This window comes from Nuphar pumila, chromosome 6 (genome assembly GCF_984573655.1).
Source record: "Nuphar pumila chromosome 6, dmNupPumi1.hap1.1, whole genome shotgun sequence".
Classification (NCBI taxonomy): Eukaryota; Viridiplantae; Streptophyta; class Magnoliopsida; order Nymphaeales; family Nymphaeaceae; genus Nuphar; species Nuphar pumila.
In genome coordinates, this window is record NC_143254.1 from 29,797,764 (window position 1) to 29,808,059 (window position 10,296).

General features: G+C 44.1%; 1 non-coding gene across 1 annotated transcript; it reads left to right on the top strand.

The window, feature by feature from the left end:
- The first annotated feature begins 9,429 nt into the window (after positions 1-9,429).
- LOC149834522 (small nucleolar RNA ACA64) lies at positions 9,430-9,563 on the top strand. Its single transcript, XR_016432928.1, has one exon. It is a non-coding gene; the product is annotated as a small nucleolar RNA ACA64 (small nucleolar RNA).
- Positions 9,564-10,296: the final 733 nt, after the last annotated feature.

Here is a 10,296-nt window from a genome sequence, read left to right on the forward strand (position 1 = left end):
ACGTGCCTTGAAATTTTTTTGAAGTTGGTTTCCTAGCAGCCTACAATTTTAAACTTCACTTTGTTGGACACATGAAGGACCCATTCAGGGCATTGACAAACATTAACTCATCAAGACATTATCACAAATTAAGAGGAATATAGATATAAAACTTAGAAAAAAAAAACTTAAATAACTTTTTATCTTTTTGATAGGTTAGGCAAACCCCCAAAACTTAAATGGGAAGCCACATATAAATTGGAGGTATCATGAACAAATTAGCATGACAAAACAGTAATATGCCATGTTGACTTTGGATTTGAAACTAAAAAGCTACTCAAAGTATGATTAAAAAGGCTCCTTGCTTCATTAAAATATTTCAAAAATGACATCATGTTTCAATAACATCAGGGTGTTTGATTGCTTGTCCAAGATGGAACAGAACAAACATAACACATGTTTTGTTCTTCTTCCAACTCCAACATTCAACATAAATAGGAAATCATAATTTTCTTATTTGAAAATAAATAAACTTCAAGAAAATAAAACATAAATAAACCCTAAACTGCAAGAAAATAAACCAAAAATATACTTAATGAGCTTGGGTTTTAGCCAGGTTATTAAGAGGCTTGGGTTTGAAGAGTAGTCTATGACCCGGCCCAATGTTCTACGGGTAGCCTGGCCCACACCCATTTATAGGTTATTTTCGAATGAAGTTCATAAAGTAATTTCTATACTACCAAAATTAATGAATTAAATAAAAGATTAATGCACCCAACAAATTATCTTTCTATTTCTATATAATCAATGCAACTAATTAGGTAAACAGTAATAGTTACCTAAGTTATTTTTTGATAGCTAATAGTTCCCAAGTTATTGTGTAACAAACTACTAAAAAATTAATTAGGTAGCTTAGGTCCATTAAGTTGGCTCTCTTTATTTTACCTCTTTTATTTCTTTTTCTTTTTTTGAGGTGGGGTGTGGTATTGAGGGGCGACAGTAGGCCAAGAAAAGTTCTTTCCTAACTCCCACCAGAGAGTAGGGGTGGGCAATGGGCCAGGCTGTGGGCCAAGCCAACCCAGCCCTCCATGGCCAGGTTTGGGTCAAGGTTTTAGCTGCCGATACGTATTGGCAAAACTTCAATACGCTTCACCCAGGTATTTTTTAATAAATATAAGAAACACTTAAAATTATTTTTAGAATATTATGTTAATAACTTTAACACATGTCATGTTCTGATTGACACATAATATTTTTTAATTATTTTTTAGCTGAAGATCGATTCACTTGATTATCGGTATCCCGCCCGATTAACCTGAATCGTTGGCCAAATGACACGGGCCGATACCTTACAACATTGTCATAAATAACACAAGTTTATTGAGACATTTGATATGTCTCAACAAACTATTTTAATATCACCATTTTTCAACCTGATTTTCTCATGTCATTTAGAATAATAGAAAATTTCTCCCAGAGTTCTCATGTCTTTTCATACGAGCATTTATTCAAACATGACCTAAGATTGAAATAATTAAAAAAAAAAATTACACTCTATTTGAGTTTTTAAAATGGGTTATACAATATGTTAACTAGAGTGAGAAATTAAAGCAAATAAGCAAAGGATAATTCTAATACTTTTCTTAATAGGCAAGGATAATTATGGATTATATAATTAAAAATGAAGAATAAAAACAAGAACTAGTAAAAAAAATGTAAAAAAAATGATAAATAGCAAAAAAGTTGCCTCCAAACTCTTACACAGTTAATTTATGCAGCTTATGATCACTAAAAACGGGTCAAAGTTCAATGTAGAAATTATTGTCAAATTGAATTTCCAGCAATTTAGATTTTTGAAGGCATTTGACTTTTTGAAGAACTACGGAATTGGGGGTGTAATGTTGCTTGAGTGTCCATATTTATTTATTTAATGTTTTATAACAAAAATATTCTATTGGTATTTTGAAAATTTTCTAATATTTTAGACTTTACCTCTCGAAAGTTATGTTATGAGTATCGGTGCCTATCGACAGAAATTCGATATGCTGCAGGCCTGAATCAGCTATTTTTTAACAATTGTAAAAAAAATACCAAAAAATACTTTTTAAATAGTATTTTAATGGTTTTAACATGTGTCACGTTATGATTGACACGTTATAATTTTTATTTTTTTGGGTCAATACAAAACCATTCAGTTGAGTATCCGTATCGGTTGATACAGCTGAATTGGTGGCCCAACGATTCAGGGCCGACACTGATACTGACATGGAAACACGAGTCTTCTGCCTTCATATGTCTTGTCTGTATTTAATGCCTCGTTGTACCTCACACCATGGATGTAACAGGTCGATTCGGGTTCAGACCTAGGTGAGTCCAGATCTGACTTTAAGGTGCGGTTACTGTCAGGCCCTCAATAAACCATGTGCGGCATGCCCAGTGCGCAACATGTGTGGAGGCATGCGCGGCAGCATGCGCAGCGCACGACATGTGCGGTGGCATGCGCAACATACGACATGTGCGGAGGCATGCGCATGAGCATGCGCGGTAGCATGTGCGAAGGCATGTGCGGCATGCGTGGAATGAGGCGCGACATTCGGACGGTTGACGGCGTGTGGCGATGAGGCACCCGCATTCGCCAAGGGGTGCGACCCAAATGACGGGATGCTTGGAGGCATGTCTCTTGTAAACTATAAAGATGTGACGTCTGAGCATTGCAAGGCCTGCAAGCCAGACCTGAGAGAGCTGTATTATATGTGTGAATAATACAAGTGTTGGGTTCTTTACATTCTGCTTGTGTCAAAGAAAGTCTTCCGTTGTTGAGAAGCTGAACGAGGTCACGACGACTCTCGTGCTGGCGCAAGGCAAATTTTAAGGGTAAAGTTTGAACTTGTGACAAGTGGACTCAGAGCCAGGTTTGCCTGCTATGTTGAATAAGACTGCAAAAAGGGTAGGAATCTTGGAGAAACGACTGGATGCATTGGGCACTCAGTTGACAATTTTGGAGACCCGAATGACTGGAATTGATGCCTACATGAAGTCTTGGGAAGAAAGATTCGAGAAGTCTCACGAAGAGACTCCATTTCTCACCATGATTCAGAATGATGTCAAGTCCATGGAGGACGAAGTAGGTCTTTTAAAATTGGCTCTACTCAGTAATTCGGCAGGCACTGAGATGAGAAAGATCAAGGTGCCGGAACCTAAGGCATTCATGAGTGTGTATAATGCCAAAGAGTCAGAGAATTTATTGTGGGACATGGACCATTAATTCAAGAGCATCAAAACACCAGATGCTGAGAAAGTTGCTATCACCGGTATGTACCTGACTGAGGATGCCAAGCTTTAGTGGCGTACTCGGTCTGGGGAAACAAGTTGTCCAATCATAGACTCATGGGAGGACCTTGTTCGGAAAATGAAGGAATAGTTCTTGCCTAGCAATACGGCTTGGGTGGCGAGAAACTCTTTGAAGAACTTGAAGCAGGTTGGTTCTGTTCGAGAATATGTCAAGCAATTCTCTTTGCTCATGCTTGACATCAAGAATATGTTCGAGGAGGACAGACTCTTCAACTTCATGTCTGGGCTATAGGGATGGGCTTAGACTGAGTTGAGGAGATAGGGAGTGAAAGATCTCCAAAAGGCAGTAGCGGCAACTGATGCACTCGTCGACTACAAGGTGACATCATTTGGTTTGAATGACCAAGATGCCAAGGGCAAGTCCAAGGAAAATGACAAAGGTAAAGGTAAGTTTGAAAAGAAGCCTAAAGAAGATGGCGACTTCAAAAAGATGGATAAGGGCGGGAAGAAGGCTTCTGGCTGCTACATTTGTGAAGGGCCTCACATTGCTCGGAACTGCCCAAAGAATAAAAAATAAATGCTTTGGTGGGCGAGGAAGGACCCACAGAGCAAGTCCGTGTGAATCCTCTCCAACTTCTCAATATGTTGAGAAATGAGACTGTGCGAAATGAGTTAATCTATGTGGAGGTAAAGATTAATGAAAAACCAGTAAAGGCTATAGTCAATATTGGGGCGACCCATAACTTCATTTCTGCAGAAGAGGTGAAAGTGTTCTGCTTGCCATTGTCAAAGGCCGGAAGTCGAGTGAAGGCAGTTAACACCAAAGCGTTGCAGATCAGTGGCATTGCCCATGTCCAACTGCAAGTTAAGGAATGGGTTGGCGGTTGCAGTCTGATGGCAATGCAACTGGACGACTTTCAGGTTATATTGGGGATGAAATTTTTTGCAAGGAATGTGGTCATCGTTATACCGCATCTAAAAAGCATTCTCATCACAGGGACGGAGATGCCTTGTCTCGTTCGGGGCTTGGAAGAAAATCTAGTTATGGGCTTTGTGTCCGCTTTACAACTTAGGGATGGAGTCTGAAAATGGCTTCCTACCTATGTTGCAACGTTGATAGAAGGGGGTGGATCAGATTGTGCGGAACAATCAGAAGAGGTGGTTGGCATTTTGCGGGACTATGCGGATGTGATGCCGGATGAGTTGCCAAAGAAGCTTTCCAAAAAGCAGGATATTGACCACTCGATTGATCTGATTCTAGGGCACTTCCACCAACCCAGATACCTTACAAGATGCCTCCTCCACATTTGGTTGAGTTGCGGTGGAAACTTGATCAGTTGCTAGATTCTGGATTTCTAAGGCCAAGCAAGGCACCGTATGGGGCGCCTGTGCTGTTCCAGAAAAAACAAGATGAATCCCTTCGAATGTGCATAGATTATTGTGCTCTCAATAAGGTAACCATAAAAAATAAGTATTCAGTGCCTAACGTTGAAGATCTGTTTGATCGCTTGAAGAAGGCACGATACTTTTAAAGATGGACCTGCGGTGAGGATATTATCAAGTCAGGACATCCGAGAGTGATGAACTAAAGACCACATGTGTGACTCAGTATGGGTCTTTTAAGTTTCTTGTAATGCCTTTTGGGCTGACAAATGCTCCTGCAACTTTCTACACTCTAATGAACAATGTCTTTCGGGAGTACATCAATGTGTTCATAGTAGTGTATCTTGATGACATTATGGTTTATAGTCAGTCTCTTGAGGAGCATAAGATGCACTTGAAAATGATTCTGACCAAACTGCGGGAGAATGAACTCTATCTCAAGCGTAAGAAATATGAGTCTGCAAGGAAGGAAATTCACTTCCTTGGGCACATTATCAGAGAAGGCACAATAAAGATGGATCCACGGAAGATTCATGCCATTACGAATTAGCCAGAACCAAAGAAGGTCTCAGAACTATGATCGTTCTCCTTGGCCTTACGAACTATTATCGTAAGTTCGTGAAGAGTTAGTCTAAGAAGACGATGGCACTTACTGAGTTGCTCAGAAAAGACAAGACCTGAGATTGGTCTGCTGAATGCCGGAAGGCATTCACTAAGTTAAAGAGGGTGGTAACGTCAGAACTCATCCTTCAGTTGCCGAATTTTGAAAAGGCTTTTGAAGTTCACACCGATACATCAAATTTTGCAATAGGAGGGGTGTTGGTCCAGGAGGGACACCCAATTGCCTTTAAAAGTCAAAAACTCAATGATACAGAGAGGAGGTACACTGTTCATGAGAAAGAGATGACGGTGGTGGTATATTGCCTACGAACATGAAGGCACTACTTGTTAGGCTCCAAGTTCATAGTTCGAACAGACAATGTTGCTACAAATTGCTTTGCGACTCAAAAGAAGTTGACGCCTAAACAGGCTAGATGGCAAGACTTCTTGGCAGAGTTTGACTTTGAGTTGCAGTATAAGTCAGGGAAGAAAAATTTGGTTGTTGATGCCTTAAGCCGCAAGGAGGAACCTGAGGTGGTTGTCGCTTCAATCACTCATGTATCTCGAGATATCTTGCAGAGGTTGAAGGAAGAAACTCAAAAGGATCTAGTCACTATCTGCTTGTTGAACCAAGTGGAGGAGGGTGTGACAAGGCGGTTTTGGATAGAGGATGGTGTTCTCTATGCTAAAGGAAGGCAACCCTATGTGCCTAACGTTGGCAGCTTGCGTAAGTTGTTACTAAAGGAGGCACATGACACCCCATGGGCGGGGCATCCCAGGTAGGAGCGCATGATGGCTCTCCTATCATCCAATTATTACTGGCCGAGGATGGAAGAAGACATTGACTTATACGTTAGGACTTGTCTTGTATGCCAACAAGACAAGACAGAGAGAAAAAAAGGTTGCTGGGTTGTTGGAGCCCCTACCAACGCCGACCAAACTATGGGAGAGCATATCTATGAATTTCATCTCTGGATTGCCCAAGGTGGAAGGGTTTACATCGATTATGGTCGTGGTGGACAGGTTTTCAAAGTATGCAACATTCATTCCTGCTCCAAAGGAATGCACAACGGAGATTACTGCACAATTGTTTCTGAAACATATTGTGAAGTATTCTGGATTGCCGCTGAACATTATGAGTAATCGTGACGTACGATTCACAGAAAAGTTTTGGACTACCTTGTTTGAGATGATGGGCTCTACATTCAACTTCTCGACAAGCAATTATCCACAAACAAATGGTCAAACAGAACATATTAATGCTCTGTTGGAAGAATATCTCAGGCATTCCATGTTGGTCAACCAACAAAATTGGGTGAATTTGCTGGATATTGATCAATTCTGCTACAATCTACAACAGACCGCGATGACGGGTCAGAGTTCCTTCGAGTTGGCAATAGGGCAACAACCCTTCACTCCTCATGAGGTAGTGAAGCAGAAGGACCAGGGTCGCTGTCCTGCGGCATACCGGTTTACAAGAACGCGACATGAGAGGATAGAAGAGGCACATGATTGCTTGGAAAGAGCCAAGAGGCAGATAAAAAAGTGGGCAGATGAAAGGCGTCGACCACTTGAGTTCTAAGTTGGGGAAAGAGTATGGTTGAAACTCACTCCTCAGATTTGGAAAAAGATCCTAAGGAAGACAACACATAAATGACTCATTCCTCGGTATGATGGGCCTTTCAAGGTAACCAAGCAGATTGGCTGCTCGGCTTACAAGCTAGAACTTTCAGAAAGTATTAAGGTACATATAGTGTTCAATGTTAGTTTTATCAAAGAGTACCATGAAGTGTAATGCCCCAAAATTTCTTAACTTGACAAGTAAAGTTTTTATGAAGGAGTTCCCTGAAAGCGCGAACTTCGTTGTTCTGAAAAGTCTTCAAAAAAAAAATCTTTCTAGTTTAAAAATCAAGTTTTTTGCAAATCCCAGGCACGTTAGCTCGACACTTCAAACATGACCATGGTGATAAATAGCAGACGACTAAAAAGAGTACTACATTCTTAATAAGAAGTCATTATATAAGGAAAATCAACAGGGGGCCCAGCCCCCAGATTAAAACAAAAACCCAAAATTCAAAACCCTGCGACGATAGCCAGAAGTCTGGAAGGAAAAGTATAGTCTTGAGCCACGTCGCATGCACCGTTGACTGCCTGTCGCCGCTACACATCACCTGCCCATAAAATGGGTCAGTCTCGCGAAAAACTAGTAGGAGTGTAAAAAGAACAAGAACCACTAATAGGTAAAGCAGTTAGACATACCACGACAACAATAATATAATATACCGGAAAACTCACCAATATGCGAGCACGTAATACCGCAAGTGTACAAAAACAACAACTGAAGGGTGAGCATGCTTAATTTGATTATCACTTGTTAACCGGCCATGTGGGTACGTACATGGCACACGAGCCGAAACAATCGAGACCAATCCGAGGGTTTATTATGCCATGTATCTTAAATTACATCGGTTGATTGACTGAATCCTATCCTAAAGAGGCGACCGGTGGTCGAGAGAGCAAGCCCCCAAAGGCCCAGTATGGATGCATCCAACTTCTGCAGAAGTGTTAGGCTATCTAGAGGAGCCTCTTTCCCCTAACCTCCGATGACCGGGGAAGCCGAGTCCTTTGCCCGTAAATAGCCATTAATGGCATGTCCATCGGAGTTGGTACCCTTCGTCCACTCTCTTGGCGAAACTGAGTGGAATTGAGCGCTACGGGGGTTTCTCAACCGCCGCCTCATTCTTCATGCCCTGGTCCATTAGACCCAAATGTGCATCTTGCCTGTGAAGGCACCTGAGACTTTTTTTTTGGTGTATTATAAATCAGTATCTCATTTCGTAACTCTTACGCAAGGCTAAGCTCTGCTGTCGAACCCTACCAATCCACGACAGGGTTGAGTCTATGACAATAAAAAAGGAAGAGCGACATATATATGTATGAAATAGCGGAAGCAACGACGAATGAAATCAACAGGAACCAGGATCGCGAAACGGCGTCCTGGAAGCAAAAACAAGAAAGGAAAGTGCAAAAAGAAGAGCCTTGGCACATATAGCGTGATGGCATTGAAAAAGTAAAGTACAGAAAGAAAACGGGACCAGGATCGCGAAACCACGTCCTGGAAGTAAAAGACAATAAGGAAAGGTACATAAAAAGGAAAGCCTTGGCACATATAGCGCGACGGCAACGAAAAAGTGAGTGCAAGAAAAGTAAAGTGCAGGAAAAATAAAGTGCAGGAAAGAACGTACATATATATTATATGTAAATGTTTTAATTTATTGGTTAAGTCCTTTATTTTTAGCAGTTCATTGTTCCTGTTCCTTTTTACGCAAACCCCTACCTAAAAGGGGTGCGGGGGTTTATCCGCTTGCGAGCGTAAGTGATCACTGTCTCGGGTCGCGAAACACGAGAAGGCTCCGTGGTGCAACCTGCAAGGCCAAAAGGATGAATATGCCATAATACTACGAGGAACGAGTCCGGTAAGACCCGCAGCGGTACCGGACCCCAAAGCTAGGGCAGGCAGGGAGCTCAGCTCCCTGCATTAGGAAGGACAGAGGCAGCAAGGCAGGGGCCTTGCTCCCTTGTCAGACAATGCAAGGCAGGGGCTCGCCCCCCTACCTGACGGGAAGTACAAGGCAGGGGAGGCTCGCCCCCCTGCCAGAAAGCATAAGACAGGGGGGCGAAACCCCCTGCCAAACAACACAAGGTAGGAAGCTCGCCCCTTGCCGAAAAGCATAAGGCAGGGGAACGAAACCCCCTGCCAAACAACACAAGGCAAGGGGCTCGCCCCCTGCCGGAAAGCATAAGGCAGGGGAGAGAAACCCCCTGCCAAACAACATAAGGCAGGGGGCTCGCCCCCTGCCGGAAAGCATAAGGCAGGGGGGAGAAACCCCCTGCCAAACAACATAAAGCAGGGGGCTCTTCTCCTGCCGGAAAGCATAAGGCAGGGGGGCGAAACCCTCTGCCAAACAACATAAGGCAGGGGGCTCGCCCCCTACCGGAAAGCATAAGGCAGGGGGGCGAAACCCCCTACCAAACTACATAAGGCAGGGGGCTCGCCCCTTGCCGGAAAGCATAAGGCAGGGGGGCGAAACCCCATGCCAAACCACATAGGGCAGGGGGCTCGCCCCCTGCCGAAAAGCATAAGGCAGGGGGGCAAAACCCCTTGCCAAACAACATAAGGCAGGGGACTCGCCCCCTGCCGGAAAGCATAGGGCAGGGGGCGAAACCCCCTGCCAAACAACATAAGGCAGGGGGCTCGCCCTCTGCCGGAAAGCATAGGGCAGGGGGGTGAAACCCCCTGCCAAACAACATAAGGCCGGGGCTCGCCCCCTGCCGGAAAGCACAAGGCAGGGGAGTGAAACTCCCCTGCCGGAAGCCACCAAAAGGCAGAGGGCTTGCCCCCTACCGGAAAATCGAAAGGCAGGGGGGGCGAAACCCCCCTGCCGGGAGCCACCCCCCCCCTCCTCCTGACGAGGCTGCAGGGGGAGGGGTTAGCCTTCCCCTCTCATGGGGGAAACAGGAAGACGAGGGAGAGGGGGACTCACCTGGAGGTTGCCGGCGGAGACAGATGGTGACAGACGGAGGTAGGTAGCGGGTGCCGGTGACGGCGATGGCAAGCGTCGGTGCCGGCAGGTGGCTGGGTCGGCGATGACTTGAAAGAGGTGGTGGGGGAAGAGGAGAGGCGACGGGGAGAGGAGAGCGTTCGATGCTCCCCCCCCCCTCCTGCCTGCTTCATTTATAAGCAGGGGTGAGGGAGACGGGCGCCTTTCGGTAGGCCCTTACGGCCTACCGTTAGCCGTCCCTTCACGGGACTCGGATCTGGGTCGGATCCGGATCTGACTTGGGTCCGGATAACTTAAAATTTTTTTCCTAGGTATTACATCCTAACCCCCTTAAACAAATTTCGTCCGCAAAATTTTTATTAATATCATACGCCATTGTACAATTCTAGGTATTTTTCCCTGATATCCGCTTCGGGTTCCCAAGTACATTCGTCAATTCCATGATGTTGCCATCGGATCTTTACAAAAGGTATTGTCCTTG